Source organism: Hydra vulgaris, chromosome 11 (genome assembly GCF_038396675.1).
Source record: "Hydra vulgaris chromosome 11, alternate assembly HydraT2T_AEP".
Lineage (NCBI taxonomy): Eukaryota > Metazoa > Cnidaria > Hydrozoa > Anthoathecata > Hydridae > Hydra > Hydra vulgaris.
The window spans coordinates 13,505,779-13,513,476 of NC_088930.1; positions in this window are offsets into that span (position 1 = coordinate 13,505,779).

Here is a 7,698-nt window from a genome sequence, read left to right on the forward strand (position 1 = left end):
GCTGTACATGACGACTTACCTTCAAGCAACAAATTAAAGGAACCTTTAACCAATTTAAGATATTTTTCATATCAGCATTTTCTATAAAAAAAAAAATTTTTAATTTTATTAATTAGATTACTTATATTTCATAACTTCTTTAAATTATTTTTGGAGATTTATTTTTGTTTTTGATGTTGGTGTTTCACAAAGTTTTAATTTAAAAAAAATTATTTTATATATAGATTTTTAGTTTTGAACAATTAGTTTTTATTCAGGAGTATAATTGGATCGCCCAATTTTTGTAATATTTTTTTTACAAATATCGATTTGATATTATGTTATCGATGTGAGAGTATAATCTCAAGATATATTAAAAAATGGAAGAATGAGGTACCTAGACCAATGATCATACGCTTTGCTTTCTTTTTCTCGAAATTAGCTCTTACGGAAGTCGCACTTGTGAAACGAGCTCTTTCGCTAAACGACGTTTTGAAGTCTATAAAAAAATTTTGTTGGCCAAACGGATATAATTGTAATAGATAAAAATTTTTATATACCAAAATGTTTATAAAAAAAATTTATTTTCAGTAATGCAACATACGAACATTTTAAGGTTTTATTTTTTTAAATAATGGCAAAAACCAAATTTCTTCAGAAACGAAACTCTTTCGCACCGCACTTGCGAAACAGTACTTAACGGAAAAAAACTTATGATACGCGGCATAATAAAATACATTTTATTGCGTTTTATGAATCAAAACGTATAATTAACTAAGTAATTATAACACTAATTTTTTTATATGATATTGATAAGTTTCGGTTTTAAACTTTTATAAAAAAATCAAGACTTTCATAAAATATACTTTTTAGAATGTCATTTAATGAAATTAAAAGAATTAAATAATATTGATAACTTGAACAACCTTAATATGCGAATGGAATTACGTAACCGGGAAACAATGCCTTTGCTGAAATCAAAAAAGACCTAATTTTAAAAGACCTAACTTTTAAAATAAAGTTTTAAAGCTCTAGCTTTTTTGGAGAGCAGAAAAAATTAGTTGCAAGATTTTGTAGCAAAAAAGCGGGCACGTACAATACGACTCTTCCCCGGGTCTTCGCCCCTGGAAATAATTTTAACATAGAAACTCCCCAGGACTATACAAGCTCTGAAAGTTTCAGAGCTGTAGCTAGTGTGAAAGGTAGTGATATATTAATTGCAGGATTCAGTAAGAACTGACAACGGATTCAGTAAGAACAGTTAATGTTATAAATCAGTGACGGATCCAGGATTTTTTGGTGATTGAGATTAGTATTTGGATGTTTATACTTATGTCAAATAATGAGGCTGCGCAAAAATTTGCCACGATTGGAGGCTGGGGACAAAAAAGCACTTTGACTTTATTCTCCTTCACTCCAAACCTGAGGGGCAACAAGTTGATAAAGAAAATATTTGTACTATTCTCAATTAAATTTATATTCATCAATAAATTTTAAGTTTCATAGTATTATCTCTAAGCGTTCGAAAATTACGACCGTATTAGTTTAAACCCCCTCAATTTGAGTCAATTACAAATTTTGATCGGTCATAATCTTTGAACGCTGAGCACGGCGGTCTTACTGGCTTTTAAAATGATGTTAAGTCTTCGCAAATGGCGGTCGCGTTTTTTTAACGGTAAAAGAGAAAAAGAAAAGAAAAGAAAAATATAAATATTAAAGATAAAACCAAATCATAATAACAAGTAAATAATTATTTATTTTATATGCATAATTAATTCGTTAACAATCTTAAAAATCATCTTTAAACAAACGCACATAAAAAGTCATACAAAAAGGAAGGAACGAAAAAAAAAAAAAGGAAAAAAGATCTTCTAATTAAAAAAAGAAAAAAGAACACTTAATGAACTTAAATAAAGATAAAAAAAAGAAATTAAAAGAAAACAAAAGAACGAAAGTGATGTAAACAAATAAAGTAAAAATAAAAGTTAAAAAGTAAAGAAAAGAAAAAAAGAAAAATTAAGTAACTAAGAAAAAAGAAAGAAAAAAAATCAATAGTAGAAGGTTGTAGTGAAATTTAAGAAGAATTTGGTTTGTTTATTTTATAATACGCTTTTAATTTAGTGTAATTATTCTTATTTTATTTTACTTTTTCCAGCTTTGTATTGTTTATTTTTCATTTATTTTTTCTTTTTTTATTTATTGTTCATTATAATATATACTTATTAATATTATTATTATTATTATTATTATTACTATTATTATTATTGTTGTTATTATTATTACATATCTATATAGTTTGTTAACTTAGTTACTTTAGTTTTACTTATTAACTTATAATACTAAGTATAAACTTAATAATTTATCATTATATATTTTCACTTATTATAACTAGAATACTTTATTTATAATCATTCATAATTTTTTGTTATTTTAATAACTTATTTTATTTTATACTTATAACTTATAATTTAACTAATTATAACCCATTCTTAATATTTACGTTATACTTCCCTAACTTTATTAATAGTATTTTTAATTATTTATTTTAATTGTTAAATGAATATTATTTTTATTTTATTATTTTATTAATTGAATTATATTTATATTATTAATAAATACTATTATTATGTTTAATATTTTTGGTTACATTGCTGTTCATATTACTGTTTGTTTCCTTATTTTACTTCATTCAATCATTTCATTTTATAAACTGTACAACTTAAATGTTGACTCACTGCAAAGATTGTTTCATGAAAATTAATACAAATCATCACTATCTTCAATGTAATCATTGCCTAAACCTTTTTCATAAAAAAGTGCTGTCGTCTGAATGAGATGGAATTTAAGATATTGAAAAACTCTAAAACATCTTGGTTTTGTATTTCATGTAGAAAATATATTTTTCCATTTAGTTCTCTCTCTGATAAAGAGCTGCGTCTGCAAACAATAAATGATAAAGTGATTCATATTAATAAACTCTCAAACAACATATCATCTTTTCCAAACACTATAGAGTCTAATCTTTATAATGAACTTAATGACTTTATTTCCCATCAACTTAATAACACAATGACAATGACGTAAACCTCAAATAAACCATATTAATTGTAAATATATATTGACATAGAATGTTTCAAATCGACAAAAATAGTTTTTCTCTTTTTCATTTAAATATTGCTTCTCTTTTTAAAAATTTTGACGAATTAAATTTACTTTTATCTATTATTAACCATGAATTCAGTATTGTTGGCATAACTGAAACTAAACTAAAAAATGACATCCTACCAACTATCCCATTAAATCTTACCGGTTATGTTTATGAGCACACTCCAGCAAAATCTTATTTTGGAGGAGCTTTACTTTATATATCTAATACATTAATTTACAAACCTCGAAACGATCTTAATATGCTTAAACCAAAGTTTTTAGAATCTGTGTTTGTGGAAATCACCTTTCCTAAAAAATCAAACATCGTTATTGTCTGTATTTATTGCCATCCTAATATGGATATTTCAGAATATTTTAAATCATATTTAATTCCGCTTTTTGAAAAGTTATCTATGGAAAAAAACATAACTACTTTTTTATTGAGTGATTTTAATGTCGATCTTTTATTAGCAAACTCAGATAATTCTGTCTCTGAATTTTTAGACACCATTGCTTTAAATAACTTTCTTCCCTTCATTTCATTGCCAACAAGAATCACGAATCGCTCCAAAACTCTAATTGATAACATATTTTCTAATAAACTTCTACAAATATTTTTGCCGGTAATTTTATTTCTACAGTATCAAATCATTTACCCCAACTTTTAATACATCCAATTTATAGAACCAACATTAGTCCTCGTAAAAGCATTTTTCGTCGGAATTTAAAAAAAAAAAATTGCGAGGAATTATGTAGTGATTTCTCAAAAATTAGCTGGACTAATGAAATCAATGCCAACAAAGGTAATACTAATAAGTCATTTGAAGAGTTTTTCGCAAGTTTCGATTCTCTTCTTGATAAACATGCACCATTAAAAAAAGTCAGCAATCGCTGCTTATCAAGGGGTCTCAAACCTTGGATAACACGAGGAATCTTGACTTCAATTAAAATACAAAATAAAATAGTTTACAAATTTCTTAAAACAAAGAATCCTAATAACAAACTCAATCTAGAAAAATCTTATAAAATGTATAGAAACTTACTTGTTACTCTCACCCTTCGTAGTAAAAAAAATATTACTCTAAGTTCTTCTCTGAAAATGCCAAAAATTTAAAATCTACATGGGATGGTATTAGGAATCTTTTAAACATTAGTTCGAGAGTTAACTTATATCTTTCACTGCTTATCTTATAACAACTCCATGATATATGACCCCATTAAAATTTCGGAATCTTTTAATTTATTCTTGGTTTCAGGAAGTTCAGGAAGAATTACAGAAAAAGATTCACTCATCCAATACTAACTTTAAAAAATATCTTAAAAATCCTAACTTTAAATCAATATTCGTAAAACCTACAGACAAAAACAAAGTGTTATCTGTTATTTATTCTTTTAATGACAGCAAGGCTTCGGGACCTATTTTTAAAGCTCTTGCAGATGATATCTCTCCTGTACTTTCTGAACTATTTAATCTGTCATTCATCACCGGTGTATTCCCTGGTATTTTAAAAACTGCTTCTGTTATCCCAGTTCATAATAAAGACTCAAAACTTGAATGTAATAACTACAGACCAATTTCATTATTATCAAATGTCTGCAAACTTTTAGAAAAACTTATGTATTCTCGTGTTTACAACTTTTTGAATAATTCTGCTTGTTTTCATATTCGACAGTAAGGGTTTTGCTCAAATCGTTCCACTTCTCACGCTCTTATTAGCATTACTGAGATGATTCGTAGTGCAATTGACAGTGGTTCGTTTACTTGTAGTGTATTCATAGATCTTCAAAAAGCTTTTGATACGGTTGATCACATTCTAATAAGAAAGTTAAACTACTACGGAATACGTGGTATTGCTAATAATTGATATTCTTCATATATATTAGGGATCACACTCAGTTTGTTTCAATTAATGGATTTAAATCCGCACATAAAGTTATTAAATATGGCGTTCCACAAGGTTCCGTTCTTGGACCGTTATTGTTTTTATTATATATAAATGATTTATCTTGTTCATTAAAAAATTCTAAGGTACATCATTATGCTGATGATACCAATCTTTTATATATCAACAAACCACTTACAACTCTTTTAATCAAGATCTTCATCGCTTAAGTAACTGGTTAAATAGTAATCGTATTTCACTGAACGTCAATAAAACTGAATACATTATTTTTAACGGAAAAAAACTTTTTCTGTCAAAATATATAAAGTATCTTGGAGTATATCTTAATGAAAATCTTGATATAATCAACTGTATCATCTTAAAAAAAAAACTTACACGAGCTAACAGTATGCTTTCTCTAATTCGTTACTATGTTCCTATCAAACTCTTCGAATGATTTATTCTTCTTTATTTTCTTCTCATTTTTGCTATTGTTGTATTGTTTGGGGTCAAAAAAGTATTTTTTTACTTAATGGCATAATAGAATGGCAACGCACATCTATTAGAATAATGACGTTTTCACCAATCAGATCTGAAATCCAAAAAAATTAACCAAAAAATTATAAAACTCCATGATCTTGTTAAATTTTAACAATTGTCTTTTTGTGTTTGACTTTCTCCAAAATAAACTACCAAACTCTTTTTAAAATTTTTTTATTAAAACAAATGAAATTCACTATCATCGCACCAGGAATACAGAAAGTGGTAAGCTATACTCTTCTTTTTTCAATCCAATTAAATATGGCAAGTTTTCTATAAAATAACAAGGTATTTCCCAATGGAACCAGTGTATTCCTGCATTAATAAAAAAGTTTAAAAAAAATATCCCCTTGTTACGGATTATTTACTGCTAAACAGAATCAATTAAAATATATTGTATATAATACATACAATATATTGTATATAATACATACAAATATATTGTATTATAATATATTAACAGCCAGAAAAATTATAATTTAATTATTTTTTGCGTCCTTTTTTTATTACTTATTTAAATATGCTTTTATTTTTATTATTACACATTTTCAAAATACAAATGAACTTTCTAGTTTCTGAAATTCAAGTTCTCTAATAATTTAACCGTCAAATTATATTAAATTCCAGGTTTTCAACTTTTACTCCTAATTCTCGATTATTACTTATTATTATTTCTTGTAATAAGCTAGGTAATTATTATTATTTTGGTGTGATTAAATATTAAAAATAGTTTTCATTAATTTTTTTAATTGTTACCTATATTCTTTCAATTACATAAAATCCCGTTTTTTCCCGTCTCAAATATTTATAATCTTGTAAATAAAAGATGAGTGGCTGAAACCTTAAATCGTCAAAAATAAATATTAAATACTTAAATATTTCCCCTATTTTATAATGTTTATGCCATTTTAAATAAAATTGATATTTATGTTTTCGCACTTTCAAATTAAAATATTTTTCTTCTAAATTATGGACGGGGGTGGGGGGTGTTGTTTGATTTTTGTTTTGCCAAGGACGTCAAACACCCTCGCGCCGGCCCAGTATATATATACATACAAACATATATATATATATATATATATATATATATATATATATATATATATATATATATATATATATATATATATATGTATATATATATATATATATATATACATACATATATATATATATGTATATATATACATATATATATGGATATATATTTTAAATTGAAATATATCTATAGACGCAGTCATATTTTTGACATTAAAAGATGGAAATTAGTAATGCGTATGTCCTCTATTACACTGGATCACCTTAAAAATTCTGCCTTTCATTGACTCCACTAGTCGTTGAAGTGTAGTTTGATCCAACTCGGACCATGCTTCAAGGATTTTACACTTTAACTCAGTAACAGTTTCAAATTGGTGTCCGGCTGCTTTAGCGTGATAAACATTTCTTGATAGCATTCCCCACACGTTCTCGATTGGATTTAAGTCCGGGCTACAAGCTGGCCATTCGAGAACCGGGATTTTGTGGTCTTTAAACCATTTCATAGAATGCCTAGATGTGTGAATTGCAGCATTATCTTGCTGAAATATGGCATTATCGTCCATGTTTTCATCCATATAAGTTATGAGAACATTATCCAACATTTCTGTATACTTTATCGAGTTCATTTTAGGTAAACCACAACACAGAGTCAATTTTCCTGAATAAGAAAATCCACCACAAACCATTAAACTTCCTCCTCCATAATTTCGTTTTGTTTGTGGGTCATTTATTCCTCTTAGATCATGCCAATAACAACTGTAAGAGCCTGGACCATCTAAATTGAACTTTTTTTCATCTGAAAATATTACGTTTTGCCACTCATGAGTCCAATGTATATGGTTTTTAGCAAACTGTAATCTAGCAATTTTATGGTGTTTTTTTAACATTGGTTTTTGGTGTGGTTTCTTCCACTTTACGTTTGGTGTTGTACGTAGAATATGTGCAACATGTTTATTGGTGACAGGCAATAATAATTTATCCTTTATTTGTGTTGCATTCAATTCATTTTTGGTTGCTTCAAAGCGAATTCGATTAATTTGCCAATTTGTTAATACTTTGTTGCCGTTTGTTGCTTTTTCCATGCTTTATGTAAGGTTACTTTCTATATATA